This window comes from Amphiura filiformis, chromosome 6 (genome assembly GCF_039555335.1).
Source record: "Amphiura filiformis chromosome 6, Afil_fr2py, whole genome shotgun sequence".
NCBI lineage: Eukaryota > Metazoa > Echinodermata > Ophiuroidea > Amphilepidida > Amphiuridae > Amphiura > Amphiura filiformis.
Window position 1 is genome coordinate 24,058,404 of NC_092633.1, and position 20,369 is coordinate 24,078,772.

General features: G+C 36.6%; 1 long non-coding RNA gene across 1 annotated transcript; it reads left to right on the forward strand.

Annotated features, from left to right (window-relative positions):
- Positions 1-2,972: 2,972 nt before the first annotated feature.
- Positions 2,973-20,037, forward strand: LOC140155175 (uncharacterized). Its single transcript, XR_011859352.1, has 4 exons — positions 2,973-3,089; positions 12,562-12,707; positions 17,062-17,152; positions 19,558-20,037. It is a non-coding gene; the product is annotated as an uncharacterized lncRNA (long non-coding RNA).
- The last annotated feature ends 332 nt before the right edge of the window (positions 20,038-20,369 follow it).

Below are 20,369 nucleotides of genomic sequence, written 5' to 3' on the forward strand. Positions count from 1 at the left end.
ATTTTGCTAGTAACAAATGCATTCTAAACCAATCATTAATCCTATTGTTGTAGAGGATAATAAGCTTGTACCTGTCTATAGAACTGTTTGTTATACAGCTCTAGTCTTTATTTGATATGGCTAATCCCTGTTCAAGTGGCGTGAGTGGTGGGTTACAAAAGCATTGTATTGTATTTGTATAGGTATGTAGCCACCCACTAACAATGAGAGCGACATTCCTGAACCTCGTTGACTTGTAGATGATTTGAAATGACCGCCACTTCAGATTGTCATTATTGTTTGATATTTTCTGCCAACATTGGGGAAAAAGAGACACTTGTAGCAGCCGACATAAGGTACCTTTCGCTGTAACGGGTCACATATAAGAACATAAGACATATCTTCAAATGCAAACGCTTCCGGATTTAACCCAAAACTCGACCATTATTAGTCTACCATCATAATAACATCGCTTTCCTGTGTCTTTCATTACCTAATACTACTAAATTAATAAATTTGTCCCGTTTCTTGCTTATTTACTCAATGCGACTCGAAATCATACAGATCAGCTATAAAGATGTTTTTATTTCAATGACAAAGGATAGAATCTAATAAATAACACCACGATACGACACTCGTAACTTCTCACCTTGCTCCGATATGATACTGCTACGCATGATCCAATTCAAAAGGCAAGGAGAAAGCGTTTGATAATGAGCATTAGTCAAATTAGTAATTAAGGGTATACGAGGTATTGTTGGTCGAAGCAGCCAAAAAAAAAAATATTTTCATTATCTGAATCAATATATTATTGAAAAATAACACTTTGGTGTTTTGCAAAAGTTCATTCTACAAATCATATACTTTGAAAACTTGCTTAATTTATTGTTGTTAATGAGTTATGTACGTTTTACAAAAGTCCTGTTGTTCCAGCCCTCTTTACAATATAACTCAAGAACCACAGGACCTACAAAAGTATTTCTGTGATATTTGAATTCTTCTACACGCTCGCTATGAATTGAGCAATGCAATTTTTGGTAAAGCTCACTACCATTTGCAAGATGCTGTGAACTTCTTTTTTTCTGCTGCTTCGACCATCAATACCGCGTATACCCTTAAGAATTCGATTTTTTCTTCATTCTTCACCTGATGGTGATTAAGTGAGCATCTTGTCTGCAATTGTACCTAGCCTATTTCTGACTGAAGTTGAACCAAGCGAACGTTCAGTAGTTTGTTTAGAATGTTTTGTATCAAGTTTTCAAGAATGTTTTTGGAATGTTATTAAAACGTTTTTATACCCTTTATATAACCCGACATTTAAACGTTTTCTGTAAAACATTTTTGTTTCCTGAGCAGTAGATTATCAAAAAATGTTTTTTAAGGTTATGAAAACGTTTTATACTCTTAATATACTTAGTACCCTTTATATAACCCGACATTTAAACGTTTTCTGACAACCTTTTATAACCTTTTGCGAATGATGTCGAAAACGTTTTGCGTTTGCTGGGTTATCAATAATCTAAGATCAAAACAGAACGTTTTCTCCGATTTTGTAGAAAATGGTCTCAAATGTTTCGTCTAGTAATAGTAATCAAGAAAACGATTAGTTTGAACTACTAGTATCTAGGACATTTGGTCACCTAGGAAATACAGCAAAATAGGTCAAAACCAATAGGAGTGATTAGGTATTGGCCTATTTCCATATGTTACCTTGGTAACAAAGCATCTCAGATATTGCAAACTATTCCAGTTTTAAATTGTTATAACCATGATAACAAATCGAATATTATTACCAGAGGAATATTTTGGAATTGGTTTAAACAAATTTGTGCAACTTTGAATTTTAACCCCTCTATAAATGGTGACCTTGGAATTATAGGATTCAAGAAGTGGTTGACGTATATTTTCCTAATAGATGACCCACAAAGAGAGCATATCGACTGCTTAGTGCCAGAAGTTGGTAAGTGCAATAGCTACCCTGCGAAAATTTGGCAATTTACACACTTATACACAATTTATAGTCATCTACCAATGCAATAACAGCTACACCCTGTGAACCTTTGGCAATTTACACACAGTATGTTGTACTCATCTACACATGACAGCTACACATTTCAGCTATGGCACTTACCCACTTTTGGCACTAAGCAGATGATATGTCAATACTGTTGCTTGTATCATCTTTGGTTCAAGTGATTCGTTAATCTGCAGTGCTATAAGATTATGGTATATCAGCATTGTTTTTCTTAGTCAAGTTTGGTTATTATCATTCAAATAATGATGGAGTTAGAGCAAATTATATCAAATGTTGACAGAAAAAAGAACTATTATTGCGGCCTTATAAGGCCACGAAGTCCAGCCGTGACCTCTGATGGCCTTGAAATTACTATGGACAAAATTGTCAACATCGTGAAAAATGTCGGCGCTAAGTTTAATAACAATCTATCTAATAAACTAGTTTTACCTTTGGTTGACCTCTGATAACCTTGAAATGACTTTCATCATGTTTTAAATCATATCAACATCACATATACTAATTTTCATTCAAATTGGACAAACTTATGAACTTTACCCCTTTTTGACCCCAAAACAGACCCCTCCTTCATGTTTAAGCCGAATCTGATTACAATCGTATATGAACATAATGCTTAGAGCATCAAGAAGATAGAAAGAAAGTACTGAAATACAAGAGTCTAGCCGAGATCGGCTAGACTAGACTAAAGAAGAAGAAAGAAACTATTGAAATACAAACTCGGCTAGACTAAGAAACCGCTGAAATACAAGAGTCCAGCCGTAGTTCGGCTGGACTAAAGAAAGAAAGAAAGAAAGAAGAAGAACGAAATTACTGAAATACAAGACTACACAGAAAGCAAGGAGAAGAAGAAAGAAACTCCTGAAATACAAGAATAATCAATCATTTTAACCACAGTTATAGGACCTTTGTCTAGTTTCTAATATTATTGATGACGTTTCTCCTATAATTAGATTTTGTTAAAAGCTGGTATATAATAACAGCCTCCTTCCAATATTGTCACTTCAATACTCAGCTAGCAATCCTCGTTTTTGTTTTAGTACTCTCGATAGTTGATAGTTCCGTTGTACGTGTTTTGGTAAGTATTTATATTATTTTGTTTATTATTTAGTATCTTAAATTATTTAAAATTAAAATTTTAAAAATTTTCAGGGTACCGCTCCAGATTATCTTAATTCCAATTTTACCCGTATTTCGTCCATTCACAATAGTAACAGGGGTAGCTCAATCAATTTCATTGTCCCCAAAGTCGAAGGCCAAGCATATGATACTTTTTATTTCACTGCTATTCACCATTGGAATTTGTTGCCCAAATCAATCAAAGAAATTGGGAATTTGCCGCAATTCAAACGTGCTGTCAAGAAGCACCTTTCTGAACAGGCTTGGCTAGCTGAGTGTGATATTATGCATCACGAAAATTATTAGCCCCCTTTTTGCTCTTTATGTTTTTTCGTCTCTGTTATGTTTTGCTCGTCCTCCTGCCTTAATCATTGCTGCTGCTTCTTTTTTGTTTTTTGCCTTACAAGGACCCAAATGGAATTAAGCTTTCTTTGGAAGGCTTTTTGGGCTATCCTTGGTACTCATTTGGTATTTCTTCCATTATCACCTCGTGCAATAGTTTATTCTGGTACCCTGAATTACATACATGTACAGTAGATTTTAATGTATTTTATCCATAATGTGCAATCTATTATATTTTTTGTTGTTGCAATTTTTGATGTATGTTGAGTGCTAAATAAAATGAAATGAAATGAAATGAAATCCACCATCTATTTTTGTATAGCGATACGTATGAAGGTCCATCGACAAGGACATTGGGTTGAATCCTAATAAAACGTTACTTGTTTAATTTGTTTAACTCTTTGGTAAGGGTCTTTAAGGGTATACGAGGTATTGTTGGTCGAAGCAGCCAAAAAAAATCGATTTTCATTATCTGAATCAATATACTGTATTATTGAAAAAAAAAAGTTCATTCTACAAATCATATACTTTGAAAACTTGCTTAATTTATTGTTGTGAATGAGTTATGTACGTTTTAAAAAAGTGTTGTTGTTCAGCCCTCTTAACAACATAACTCAAGATCCACAGGACCTACAAAAGCTTACAAAAGTATATCTGTGATATTTGAATTCTTCTACACGCTAGCTATGAATTGAGCAATGCAATTTTTGCTAAAGCTCACTACCATTCGCAAGATGCTCTGAACTTTTTCTCTGCTGCTTCGACCAACAATACATCGCATACCCTTAACTTTTTGAAGTTGTCAATTGCTATGTACTTAGCTAATTTAGCTATGATTTGTATGCTTCAGAACCAAGGAAGGTTATTATTTTCTTCTACTTCTTTTTGATACCGTTCCATCAGTCCTTCTAAAAATTGAGAACATTTATGACCAATCATTTGAAATGTATAGAAGTGAATGTGCAGTACTTATTTACAATACCTTTAATTTAATTTCTTAAACAATTGACATCCATGAAAACGGGTATTTACGTTCGGCTTTATGACAAATTCCCGACCACTGCGCATAAAGTTGTATGCGCGGTCGAATTTAAGCATTCAAATACGTTTAAACTATTGATTTTGAGTTTTTGTGTAGAAATTGTTAATCTTCCAACAGATATGGACTGTAACCTTGACATATAAGTTATAAATTGTCATTTCCTATCACATTCAGGAAATCGTATGTTTCTAAGATTTTAAATCAGAAATCACATTTTTTTGGGGTCTATTATGTTGTGTATAATTTTTCTATAGGATTGTCCGGTTCACATTATTACATCATAGCGACATTATGTGGTGAATGTACTTATTTTGATATCACTGGATAGAGGAGTCCTATAGCTATACATTGGTATCAAATATAGCAGTATAGGACATGGGGGTTCCAGTTCTACTATGCACTAGATCTACCTATTTTGCACAACTAAGTATGTGATTCGTCTCTTTGCTAAATTCATACTAGGCTGGTATTAACTGTTTCATGGGGATAATCTTGACATATATTACGTAATGTAGAATTGATAGATGCCGATTGAGTGTTTACTCATTGTTAACAGATTTTAGAGATGTTGGAATACTTGTTTACTGTTTAGTGTGTGTGTGTGAATGACAAAAAAGGTTCTTTTTAGAACCTTTTTGCTGAGATTATACTTAGCACCGTGCATCCGCCTCTCTGGAAGGGCCCTCAGGCTACTTTGCTGACAGGACCCGTTTCCTTATAATCCGCCTATGGTATCTTTAAAAAAACTACTATGATTGCTAGGATGAAACGATAGAAAACATTGACCAGTATACCGTATTCCTTTTTAAACGTGTCTTCACACTACGCACCATATTATTTTTGATAATCTATGATATTATCGTTTAGTTCGGCAATGTTAATATGCAAGTCGACTTGTCCAAAGCAATTCGCAAAGCTATTACCGTGACTACATCAACATATCAATGTCCATATATTTGTGCATATTCTCAGTCATCCAGGTAAATAAAATATCAAGTTGATTTAAATTAAAACTAGTCAACTGGACTTACTATTTATTGACTGGTGACGTTTCACATCCTATCCTGGATGCTTCCTCAAGCCGTCTGATTTTTCGGCGGCGATTGGTCAGTGACCCGTGACGGGGTCACAGAACTGAGACGTCGAGGGATCTTTTGGATAGCAGATTATTGGCTTGAAAAATAAAGTGAGTGAGATTTCTGATAATTTGCGTGACCGGTTACCAGGTGATGTTCATGATCGCGTGTCACAGTTCACGGCGCAGTCGCAATTGACACAACACCAGAAATCGAAAGAGAGACAGCAAAATAAATACGCAAGGCTGCAGAATTCTGCACCGTCTGCACGGCGGTCGAGGTCGGACTTGGATAAGAACTGGAGAAATAAAGATGGATTACATCCAGATAATGATTTAAAAGACAGATGGGTGAAGAACCTATCAAGTAGACCGCTCAGTGTTGTGGAGAGAGATGTACTCGCGAAGGGCTTGAATTATTCGGTAGCGCCGGATCGCATCCCCCATGTGGAATTAATAACAGCAACAGAGTCAGCCATTAAACACAACAATTTGGATACATCGACAGCGGATGAGTTGAGAACTAAAATATCATCGTGTTTAGTTAACGCTAAGATTCCGAACTCTAACCTGAATAAAGAGCAACAGGAGGCTGTTAATTCGCTTGGAAAGGATAAGGACATCTTTATCTTACCAGCTGACAAAGGCAGGTGTACCGTTGTGTTGGATAAAGTTGATTATGACAAGAAAGTGAGTGAATTATTGAGTGATTCTAAGACCTATGAACTCCTCAAAAGGGACCCCACCAGTGGATATAAAAAGAAAGTGATCGATTGTCTACGGCAGCTAGAGAAATCGGAAGTTATTGACAGACCCTTGTATTACAAATTATACCCGGGGGAGTCGGTTCCTAAATTCTACGGGCTACCAAAGATCCACAAACAGCACGCCCCCTTACGACCGATCGTAAGCAGCATAGACTCTGTTACATACAATGTTGCCAAACACCTAGCCTACATTATCGGTCCATTGGTCGGTAAGTCGCAACACCACATCGTTAATTCCAAAGACTTTGTTGACAAAATCAAGGACATTCAGTTGGAAGAAGGGGAGACTATTACATCATACGACGTGTCTGCCCTCTTCACATGTGTTCCACCGGATGAAGCCGTTGATGTTGTGAAGGAGTTTCTGATCAACGACAACACGTTAAGCGAAAGAACAAAGCTTAATCCTGATCAAGTGTGTTCATTGTTAGAACTTTGTTTGAACACTACATATTTTGTGTACAATGGAAACTTCTACAGACAACGCCATGGCTGTGCCATGGGTTCCCCGGTTTCTCCGATAGTTGTGAACTTATTTATGGAACGCTTTGAACGCCGAGCCTTGGAGTCGTATACTGGTACAGCGCCATCGCATTGGTATCGTTACGTGGATGATACCTGGGTAAAGATCAAGGAAGATCAGCTTGTTCCATTTTTTGCGCACATCAACAACGTCAACCAACACATCAAGTTTACGCAGGAGGAACCCAAGGACGGAAAACTCGCGTTTCTGGATTGCCTTGTCAGTATCCAAAGTAATGGTGAACTGATCACTTCTGTGTACAGAAAAGACACTCACACGGACCAATATCTCCTATTTGACTCTCACCACCCACTAGTCCATAAACTAGGGGTTATCAAAACGCTATTCCATCGTGCGGACACTATTTCGTCGAATGAGGACGCTAAGACCAAGGAACACAAGCATTTGAAATCTGCACTTGGTGCTTGTGGATACCGCAAATGGACCTTTGAGAAAGCGCTTCATAAGCCAAATTCGCCAACAAAGGACGACGCTTCACATACTGCATCAGCAGGGGAAGAGAAACGACGACACAACGTCACCATCCCCTATGTGTCAGAGCTCTCCGAGAAAATTCGCAGAATTTTTAGAGGATACCAAATCCCTGTCTCCTTTAAGCCCACCAACACACTGAGGCAAAAACTTGTTCATCCTAAGGACAAAGTCCCGAAAGACAAACAGAATAACCTTGTCTACGCTATCCCATGTACAGACAATGGGTGTAAGGACTTGTATATAGGGGAAACAAAGCAACCGCTGGCTAAGCGCATGTATCAGCATAGAAGAGCAAGCGCATCCGGTTGTGGAGACTCGGCTGTATACTCGCATCTCAACAGTACCAACCACACATTCGATAACAAGGACGTTGTCATATTGGACAGAGAATCGCGGTGGTTTGAAAGAGGTGTGAAAGAGGCTGTTTATGTGAAGCGGGAGGAGCCATCTCTTAACAGAGGAGGAGGTCTGCGCCACAACTTGGCGGGGCCCTACATTTCTGCTATCCAAAAGATCCCTCGACGTCTCAGTTCTGGCCGCCGAAAAATCAGACGGCTTGAGGAAGCATCCAGGATAGGATGTGAAACGTCACCAGTCAATAAATAGTAAGTCCAGTTGACTAGTTTTAATTTAAATCAACTTGATATCAATGTCCATGTTATTATTTAGAGCACAATGTGAATAATTTATAGTAGACTTTAAAATAATGTCAAAATTGTTTTGTTTGTTTTTTTTGGGTTTTTTTTTAATGAGGTTCAATTTGGATATATACTTCAAGTAAATAACCAAACTAGCGGCCGGTACAAACGCCATGTATACACAATGGCTTAGTGGGGGCAGGGGCTCGTGGCCTGGGTGGCTATTTAGCTATGATTTGTATGCTTCAGCACCAAGGAGGGTTATTATTTTCTTCTTCTTCTTTTTGATACCATTCCATCAGTTCTTCTAAAAATTGAGAACATTTATGACCAACCATTTGAAATGTATAGAAGTGAATGTGTAATACTTTTTTACAATACCTTTAATTTAATTTCTTAAACAATTGATATATCCATGAAAACGGGTATTTACATTCGGCTTTATGACAAATTCCCGACCACTGCACAGCACATAAAGTTGTATATAAGCATTCAAATACGTATAAACTATTGATTGTGGGTTTTTGTGTAGAAATTGCTAATCTTCCAACATATATGGACTGTAACCTTGACATAAAGTTATAAATTGTCATTTCCTATCACATTCAGGAAATAGCCTGTTTCTAAGATTTTAAAGCAGAAAACACATATTTTTTGGTCTATTATGTTGTGTATAATTTTTCTATAGGATTGTCCGGTTCACATTATTACATCATAGCGATATTATGTGGTGAATGTTTGTACTTATTTTGATATCACTGGATAGAGGAGTCCTATAGCTATACATTGGTATCAAATATAGCAGTATTAAAAAGGGCATGTAAAATAGAAAATCCGGGGGTCCAGTTCTACTATGCACTAGATCTACCTATTTTGCACAACTAAGTATGTGAATCTGAATCCAAACTTTGTGACCTAAATATTTTAAAGGAGCACATAAAAATAACAGATGTGGAAATAGGAGTATACACTGACCAGTAGATACCAGTGTTAGTCCTACTAATTCATGGCATATTGGATGGCTTAGAGGAAAGTTAGCCCATATTCGCAAGACTATCGATACCTTCAAGGTGAAATAAACCTACTCATGTTACCCTCTGACCATGGTCTGGCCTGCTGTCAGATCTTTCCCAGGGAAAGATGACATTCCAATATTCCCCTTTAACACCGAAAGAAACAACACTTCGAACATCTTGACATATATTACGTAATGTAGAATTGATAGATGCCGATTGAGTGTTTACTCATTGTTAACAGATTTTAGAGATGTTGCAATACTTGTTTACTGTTTGGGGTGTGTGTGTGTGTGTATGACAAAAAAAGGTTCTTTTCTTTTAGAACCTTTTTGCTGAGAGAATATACTTAGCACCGTGCATCCGCCTCTCTGGAAGGGCCCTCAGGCTACTTTGCTGACAGGACCCGTTTCCTTATAATCCGCCTATGGTATCTTTAAAAAATCTACTATGATTGCTAGGATGAAACGATAGAAAACACTGACCAGTATACCGTATTATTTTTTAAACGTGTCTTACGCACCATATTTTTTTTGATAATCTATGATATTATCGAATTTAGTTCGGCTATGTTAACATGCAAGTCGACTTGTCCAAAGCAATTCGGTTCAAGCTATTACCGTGACTACATCAACATATCAATGTTATTATTTAGAGTACGATGTTAATATTTATAGTAGACTTTAAAATAATGTCTAAATTGTTTTGGGTTTTCTTGGTTTGTTTTTAATGAGGTTCAATTTGGATTTATACTTCAAGTAAATAACCAAACTAGCGGCCGGTACAAATGCTTTCAAAAATCCCATGTATACACAATGGCTTAGTGGGAGCAGGGGCATGTGGCCTGGGTGGCACATTAGTTGGGCGCCGAATCCTTGCCCTGGGCGCCACAACCCTATAGCTACGCCACTGTGTATGTAGAGCTGATTCTCCTTACCATGCTTACTGTGACTTTTAAGATGAATTTTGCTGTAAGTGTAGAAAGATTTCTCCTTTGTGTATGATGATATTTGTTTTTATATTAATAATGTGACTAAATGTACTCGAATGTAAGTTCATCCGTGCTGGTAATAAACAATTTCCAAAAGTTTAAACTGACTTTCAGCACAAAAATTCACTAACGTTGAATTTTCGATGTGTGACACACATCTTCATCAGAAGAAGTCCTAAGATGTTGTGATGGACTTGCCCTTTTTGTTGATCATTGGCAACTTTTGGTCGAATGAGGGCGTTGTATAAGGTTGGCAATTCCAGTCCTTGATCACGATTTAGTTCTGGCGATTTCGTCTTGATCTGGAGGGCCTCCCCTCAAGTACAAGTTCATGTACAAGTTCATACATCGGCCAGACAGGTAGACAACTCGGAGATAGACTGAAGGAGCACAAGTCAACTGCCCCCAGCCGCAAACCCTCTGCTGTTGCAGAGCACAAAACAGAGTCTCACCACAACATTGACTGGGAATCCACAAAGGTGTTAGCCAAGGATGATAGAGAGTACCCTCGTTTAGTGCGGGAGGCCCTCCAGATCAAGAAGAAATCTGAATTATAACGCTTTTTACTATCATCCGGATGAGCAAATTACTGAATGGGCCTTTAAGGAGGTACTACACCCTGGCCAATTTTGTGCCTATTTTTGCATTTTTCTCAAAAATTATAGCGCATTGGTGACAGGTAAGATATGTATATTATTAGGCATATCACCTCAAAAATAATAGCAGCAGAAACACGTTATTTAATGTTCCTACATTATTGAGCTTTATTAAAGCATCAAAAATCAAAAAACAGAATTGAAATCGGTCAATGCATTGTGATGTAGTGTCTGTCAATTTAAAGATGCTCGTAGATGGAATGAAATCCTGCCACAAATGGCTGTAATGACAAAATTGGCACATTTCGAGATTTTGAAGGTTTATTTGGACGCTTCCTTGAAAAAGCAGCGTTAATTTAAATATCACATGTTAAATGCCTATCTTTCCTGACTTCGTTACAGAAAACAAAATTACAAAATCTATCATTGAATAATTATAATAAATTAACCAAATGTACTATTTTAGCCATTTCGGCCAATCTGCAGCTAAGTTCAGCTAATTAATGTGCAAAATTGATGCCAATAGAAAACCGTACATGATATAAAGGTGCGGTTTTTTTTGCACACATATGTATACAAAGTTCTTTCAATTGATAACAAAAAATACACAAAAAGTAATTAATTATGCAAATTAGGTAATTACAGCTAATTATGTATTTATGATATTATTATGCAAATTAGGCATGAGTAATTTTGGTGTTTTTTTCAATATTTAATGAACGTCTGTTCATTCATCATAAATATGATCCTGTTATGAGGTTGAATAAATGAACTGCAGTTAATTATTTAAAAACAATACAAAAAAATAAAAAGTTGGACATTTTGACGGTGTCTGGAATATAATTTTCATTTTTACTGTAAACATGGTATGTGTCACCATTACTCAAAGCCAAGTCTGAAAAGTAGAAATAAAAATTCAGTTGCAATGAGACTTTAAATTAACATTTTGTCATATGGATTAACATGGGAGGACAATCGGTAAAAGGAACAGCTATTCTACTGTACCGCGTATACAAAAATAGTATGGCCTTGGACACACACAATGGCTTAGAGCTATTGTGGTTTGGAAAATTACTCCCTAAAAATATCATTGATTAATGTTTTGCTTCAACTAGTTTTAGGCAAGTGTTTCATTCGTTGTCGACGGAAATAATTTACATGCTAAGAAAGATTAGTATTGTAGTCCTTGCCCCTATAATATACATATCTTACTTGTCACCAATGCACTATAATTTTTGAGAAAAATGCAAAAATAGGCACACAATTGGGCAGGGGTGTAGTACCCATTTAAGGTCACTTTTTAATCAATTTGTAAATCATAATGGTACTTTTGAGAGTCCATTTACACACACGCTTACATGAGTGCCTTACCTCACAACTTTGGGGTAAGAAACTTGTCATTTAGGATCAAATTTCAGATATCAAATTTGGGAAATATTGATGAAATTAACACATTTTCTAGTATGTGTATAGGCTCCTAAATCATGTAAATGCATACACAAACATTTACATTGGAGTACTTCAAAATGAAGGCTGATACTTTTGCAGTAAAGAAAGAAAGATATAAAGATCTGAAGATTTATTAGCATGGAGTATTTGGGTGAATTGCAGCCTTTTGGACCTAAATAAGGGGGTGGGGCATTGACGGAGAATATGACGTTTTAATGCAAGGGACCTTTGAGTGAGAGCCCAAACTGCGGTACAGAAGCCTCGAATGTTCTAGTTCTAATGTTGTTGTTCAAATAACACAAAAAGCAAACATGCATATTTGCCACTGCAAAAAAAGAACTAGGCATTTGTGCTCCGGGAGCATGATTCTTAGCCATGGATGACAGATCGAATGGAAAATAAGAGTATTTGGATGACAGATCGAATGGGAAATTTTAAAATCGTTTTTCACCTAATGTAAAACAGAATATTTTGTTTATATTTTTTTTAAATGTTAACAGGCACAAGAAGTCAGCAATGGCGAAACTTTGTCTGGTTGTTTTTGTGGCAGTATTGCTCGTGTTAGCGATCCAAACAGATGCAAAATTCACAGACCAAAAAATGCTGATACAAAAGAGATCTTGCACGAGGTGGGAAATTACAGCCGGTAAGAATCCAATTAGTGCACGCAATAAGGGGGAGCTGTGGGTCAAGTCTTTTGAATCAGAGGTCAGTTGTCACGGGAGAGGGTGGGGATAACAAATCCCGCGGTAATCATTTATTCTATAAGACAATTTTAAATTGCACACTTTTGTAACCATGGTAACCCAAAATGAAGGTAAAACTTGGTTAAAGAATGGGAGTATTAAGGGTATACGATGTATTGTTGGTCGAAGCAGCATATAAAAAGTAGTTCACAGCATCTTGCGAATGGTAGTGAGCTTTAGCAAAAATTGTATTGCTCAATTCATATAGCGAGCGTGTAGAAGAATTCAAATATCACAGATATACTTTTGTAGGTCCTGTGGTTCTTGAGTTATGTTGTAAAGAGGGCTGAAACAACTACACTTTTTAAATGTACATAACTCATTAACAACAATAAATTAAGCAGAGGCATTCCATGTCAACTCCAGGGATGTGCACCGCAGCACCTCTTCAATTTTTTGCTTTTTCTGTGTGGTGGTAGATATTGATGAGAAAGTAAAATCTCGAAAATTTGAGCTTCATACTCTATTTCGTTTTCCCGTGGCATCAATTTGAAATTTAGGGGGGTCAGCGTAAAAAATGTGTCGCAACGTGAAAGACGATGTTTGGAGGTCCATAAATGTATAAATCTGGCATCAGTTAAGGACCAACTTCGGGGGGTCCGAACTTTTTTGCCAGTCAAAGCCCTTTGGTAGGACATTACTCTTATCCCATATTGAGCCTATTAGAATACTTTTAGCTGAGATATTACCCATGCAAAACTCCAATTGTTCAATATTTGTACTTTTTGACCCCCCTAAAAACCAATGTCAGACATTTTTTCCCACCATCAACTTCAGGTATGTTGAAAATATGTTCTTGGACAACATTTCTGAGAGATTGTGGCTTGGGGTCTTGATGACTTTGCTTTAAAAACATCAGTTAGGTTTGCCTACTGACATATGAGTCATTCCAGCCACATCAACAAAATGAGTTGGTTGGTCAGTGGTCATCCCCTCAAATTTTGCTGAAAATCATTTCTAGCATATCTCTATGAGCATAATGAACACATGGAAAAAATGAATGCTCAACTCCAAGCGGTTTTGGAGAAATTTGGAGAAATGGCTGGTCAAAATTTGGCCCAGACCCCCCACTTTTTGCTCTCTTGAGTCGCGTCGTTGAATTAATAGCGTTTTGGGACACTCATATTTATACATTTATGGACCTCTAAACATTGTCTTTCGCGTTGCGGCACATATTTTTACGCTAAACCCCCCTAAATTTCAAATTGATGCCACGGGAAAACAAAATAGAGTATGAAGCTCAAATTTTCAGGATTTTACTTTCTCATCAATATCTACCACCACACAGAAAACGAAAACAATTGGAGAGGTCCGCAAATAGATTCATCAGGATTGTCCATTGAAATTTATTTGAATTGTTCTAAAACAAATCCAGTAAAATAGGTGATGTTGACATACCTCTCAATGACGTTTCGTGCTGTGTCACAGCACTTTCTCAAATTGAATGACCAGCTTTGACCTTAGACGTCTGTTGCTTCCTGTTGGTAGCTGACGTAGGTGGCGCTGTTAGTAGCTGATCATAGATGTGCGGAAGGAAGTAGTTTCCACAATCCCTGTTGAGGGTGTTAGCCTGCCCCCTCTTTCGTATCCAAATTGATTCCTTTATATACCTTCTTTTTCTGTTGGTTTCAATGTCTTTTATCTTGGCTTCGTCCCAACCGATCACGTGATTGTCTTCAGCGACATGGTCCGTGAGAGCGGATTTTCTAGGGGCGCTTTCAACCGATGTTTTTCTTTGTGCCCGGGTGTAGGGTTTTTCCGACGCTGCGTCTGATTCAGATTTGTGCTCTTTCATTCTCGTACCAAAGAGTCTTGAAGTTTCACCGATATAAGATTTTGGGCAACCTAAGCATGGGATTTCATAAACACAATCAGCTGTCGTTTTGACGTCCCGTTTATCTTTAGGGTGAACAAGATGGTTTCTGAGTGTTTTGTGTGGCTTGAAATTTGCTTGGTAACCGTGCTTCTTAAAGATTCTCTTTGTCTCCCTGTTTGTATGGGAGACACACAAAGCCGCGGCTTTTTGTTTGCGACTGATCTTTGACTACTGGCTTGCTCGGTTTTTGAACAGATTTAAAAGCCCACTCCGGGTATATCCACAGCGAGAAAGCGCTTCCTTTATTCTCGTTTCCTCCAGCTCTCTATCTTTCTCCTCGGTGACAACTTTATCTTTCCTGTCCATAAGTGTCCGGATTACACTGAGTTTGTGTTGCAGGGGGTGGTGCGATTGGAAATGCAGATATTGATCTGTATGTGTCGCTTTTCTGTAAACTAAGAGCTTGATTGAACCGTTGGGTTTCTTGACTATTAGTGTATCCAAGAAAGGAATTTGCTTGTTTTCTTCCGTTTCAAAGGTGAACTTAATATTGCCGGTTTTGTCTATTTGATTTAGATGCTCTGTGAGAGGTTCTGCGGATCCTTTGTTAACAATTTCCAGCACGTCATCCACGTAACGTTTCCATAGCCTAGGTTTTATGTCAAGGGGGGCTGTGACGAGCGCTTCTTGTTCAAGCCACTCCATCACGCTTAGATTTATTAATGACCCATTTCTTTAGCTGCGTACCACTTAGGTCAATTTCACTACTATTGCTAGTACTCACATGTTTACTTGACAGAGTTTTCTTGGCTTGTTGTTGTCCTTTTTCTTGCAACCATTCCAATTTCCGGGTTTGCCGACATTTTGTTTTTGTGAATTCGCTCTCGCGAGAATTCGCGATATGATCGTCTATTTGGCGTCTCACATCGTCAGGGAAACGGGACTGTATTTCTAGATCACATTGACTCGAATCCTTCTCTAAACCGTCGATTTTGTTGTTAATCACCCGTAATCGCTCCCGAACCAGTTCTTTTTGAGCTTTATTAACAATCTCGCGAGCCTTGTTCGTATTTATAGGACATTTTAAGCGAAGACTGGGCGGCGTAATGTCTAAATCGCGGCAACGTAGTGTAAAAACACGGTGGTTTCGATGCCGGGCCAATTTCCTCTCATTGGATTCATACTTCCTTACTTCCAATACCGCTGATTGTCCGTAATTTTGTCTCAAATCCGCAGAACGAGAATGAAAGAGCACAAATCTGAATCAGACGCAGCGTCGGAAAAACCCTACACCCGGGCACAAAGAAAAACATCGGTTGAAAGCGCCCCTAGAAAATCCGCTCTCACGGACCATGTCGCTGAAGACAATCACGTGATCGGTTGGGACGAAGCCAAGATAAAAGACATTGAAACCAACAGAAAAAGAAGGTATATAAAGGAATCAATTTGGATACGAAAGAGGGGCAGGCTAACACCCTCAACAGGGATTGTGGAAACTACTTCCTTCCGCACATCTATGATCAGCTACTAACAGCGCCACCTACGTCAGCTACCAACAGGAAGCAACAGACGTCTAAGGTCAAAGCTGGTCATTCAATTTGAGAAAGTGCTGTGACACAGCACGAAACGTCATTGAGAGGTATGTCAACATCACCTATTTTACTGGATTTGTTTTAGAACAATTCAAATAAATTGGAGAGGTGCTGCGGCGCACATCCCTGGAGTTGACATGGATTGGCTCCGGCAAGTTTTCAAAGTATATGATTGTAGAATGAACATTTGCAAAACATCAAGTGTTACTTGTTAATAATATATTGATTCAGATAATGAAATTCGATTTTTTTGGCTGCTTCGACCAACTCGTATACCCTTAAGATAGTCGATTCATTAATTTCTAAAAAAGTAAAATCGCAGTTTATATCATATCACGGTTGATTAAAATGGAAGCCATTATGGGGTGGGGTGGGGAGGATAATAATATTGTATCATTATAATAAGTCTAACATAATCAGCTTCATCCGATTGCCTTGAATTGATGATATATCTGTAAAGCGTTTCCGCTTGGAATGTATATATCCGTCGTTGATCTTACTGTCCGTACTTTTTATATAATTATGAGCTCTTTTATCCGACAATGGGTCTCAAGGAAGAACAGATGATATTGTGTTTTCAAATGATTGAGTGTCCCCAGGTTAAAGAAGAAATAAAACAATAAATCCAACACAAATTCTTTACAATTTTTCAAGACATAGTGGTCACGGATTTTTCACAGAGAAATGTTTTTTAGTGATTTTGCCTATAGTAGATTTTGTTTAAAATCTAATCAGGTTTTAAGTGTGTTTTTCTTAATATCGGCCCTAAAGAAAGCAACCAAACACACCATGAATAATTCGAAAAAGCTATATTTTTCAATGGATGTTTCATTATTTTTCTTTTAGAGTACCCAGACCCACCAAGCTATGAGACTGGTGATTGTAATAAAAACCAAGAAGAAACATACTGGGTATGTTGCGACTGACCAGAGTAAGAGTAAGTATTTTTACTCGATCGCTTTGGCAAAAAAAAGCGATTCTCACGCATGCTCAGTGTTTACTTATATTTCCAGAGCGTCGAGCCGATCAATCGATTCAAATCGCATGGGCAACAACGACGTCGCTTTTGCAAGTTGAAGAAATCTCAACTTCCAAGCGGTATCGCTTGTCACGTTACACTGGTGTGAATGCATCAACCAATCATTTCCAACCAACTGGATATATTATTTTGTCAATTAATTTCCTTTTCTTAATTATTGACTTTCGGTGATGAATTAATTTAAAGCAATAATTATTGACAGGAATGTTCTAAAATGTATTTTGTGACACTTAAAACATTTTAATTGTCATCTGGAATCGCTATCGCCGTGATAAATAAAATTTTTCTTTCTTTCTTTCTTTCTTTCTTTCTTTCTTTCTTTCTTTCTTTCTTTCTTTCTTTCTTTCTTTCTTTCTTTCTTTCTTTCTTTCTTTCATTCAAAATTCACCTGGAGATAGGAGGACAGAAAATTAAAATCCCCTCTAATAACACGCGAATTTTTCTAGGTTTGGACAGTGGATTTTCCCATGGACCTCATCCTAGGTAAATAAACAAACAAACAAACAAACAAACAAACAAACAGACAGACAGACAAAATGGTTTTCATAATCATGGAATCCATGGAAAATTGCAGGCTATCACGGGAGCAAATTTCCAAAATTCACCTCATTTACCAGAATTGGGGATTTTGGCTACCAAATCGCTGGTCAGGCAAGCCTGGTTTTCAATGGAAAAGGGACCTGGTTGACCATGTTGACAACAATTGAAATATCGATTATTTCTGCTGGTTTCTCTCGAGATAAAGTACTGAGTTTGACATTTTCGGAGCATGAAGGGAAAAAGGGTAAAATAAAAACGGAAATTCTGACAAAACTATAATATATAGACCCACACGATGTGCTTTACAGAGGTGGGAAATATCTTTCTTTAGCAAACTATATTAGTTTGAGACGCTAAAAATGAATTCCGTAAAAAGCTCGCGGGCGAACTAAAGGCCTATAAAAATCAAAAATATCACACTAAAAGACAAAATATGATGCTTGAATTTTAACACCAGGATTTAAAAAAAAATGTATATCCAAGCACTATGTCTTTAACTGGCATTACTGAAGAAAAAAAAATATTGCTTTATATTTGACCGAGAAAATAAATTTCATAGCAAAAAGGTGTATCTCTGAATTGTGCTGATTTTAACATGTATCGATCGACTTTTAGCGCGACTATGCATTTCTAAAGAATTGGTTGTCCAGCGTCCTAACTGTATTTAGGATATACAGGGGTGAACACAACTGCTACCTTAAGGGAACTGGAATGAGGGTTTTGAGCGTTTCGACAGCATTTTTTGTGGGACATGAGAGCACATCAGACCTATCGAATTGCATTCTGAATACGAAGAATGTCTTTCTGATATCAAATCATTTTCATTTTATAAAATTCACGATATAATACAAATTTTATGACAAATTATTAAAATTTGATATTTTTCACATTTTGGAGATATAACAGTCCTCGAAGTAAATTTTATAAATTTAATGATATAGTCTTAAAGTGTATGTAGCTGGGAGGTAAAGCCGACGATCAATTGAAAATTTTGACCTTTCATATTGAAGATATGGATTTTTTTCCCAAAAAGACCTAATTTTTTGGGTGTTTTGGGAAAAAAAATCCATATCTTCAATACGAAAGGTCAAAATTTTCAATTGATCGTCGGCTTTTCATCCCACCTACATACACTTTAGGTAGAAATCATCAGATTTATAAAGTTTACTTCGAGTACTGTTAAATATCAAAAATGTCAATTTTTAATGATTTGCCATAAAATGTGTATTACATTGCGAATTTCAAAAAAAATCAAAATTATTTGATATCAGAAGGCCATTCTTCGTATTCAGAATGCAATTCGATATGTCTGATGTGCTCTAATGTCCCACAATAAATACTGTCCAAACGTTCATACCCCTTCCCTTAATTCTTTTGCTTACTGTTGTTTGCTGGTAAAGCTCACGGTATTTTATTGATATTTTACTGATTGTGTAACTTGTACAATATTATTATGTTTTAGTATATTAAGGGGTGTATATGAGTTTCATCATGCTTATTTTTCATGTATACTGTTTAATTCAGCAGGTTTTACGATTCTGTGCAGCGCGTTGAGGCTGTTTTTACACAAATCCCATGTATTATTATTATTATTATTATTGTTATTATTATTATTATTATTATTATTATTATTATTATTATTATTATTATTATTATTATTATTATTATTATTTTTATTATTATTATTATTTTTTTCTTCTTAATTTGATTGGCATATTAGACGGAATACTTGTTTAAACATTGTCATTTATTTACTGTTTCAGGATTACTGACTAGAGACACCGATGTCTACTTGACGGTCACCTGGTCGGAGCACCTGAGTGGCATTTAGGTGCCTGATTTCTGAAATATATTCAAAAGTAAAAAAAATCACTTCTGGATCCTATACTTTTAATCATAAAGGATGATCCAAACGTATTGCGTAATAATGTGTTAACCATTTTATTATTCACATGACAAAAGGGATAGAAATAACAAACGGCATGAATAGGAATTGGAACCGAGGGAGTTCGACCATGGTAGAAATAGTGCATGGTGAAGTCGGAACAGCCTACTTTAAAATAATTGCAAATGGAATATATTATTACTTTGCAACATACTACACCCCATTCCAGAAAAATACAGCACTAATATTTTGAGATTAAAAAGATATTATCAACTTCTGCAAAGTGAAACACATCTCAATAATAATTATTCATTTAGTACTAGCTATAAAAGTTCAATTTTAAAACAATTAAGGGGCAAAACATCAAGTCTAAAGGCTTGAAGTCTAATTTCAATTTATGCATTCTAATTTTTGGAAAAGACATGTTTCATTCTTATAACCAATTATTTACTTAATGTAACACAAACAAGTAAAATTAGAGCACAATTTTGGTATATACTCAAATTTTTTTAATGCTTAGACTTGTTTCAAGTCTTTCTTGTGACTCGCATATAACACAACGAAAAGGCATGTTTTTGCCTCTTTTTTTGTCAAGAATTAGTCAAATAGTGAACTTTTCCTTTTATCTCCAATTTGTACTATATGAATGATTATGATTGAACTACGTTTTATCTCTTTATTTAAGATATG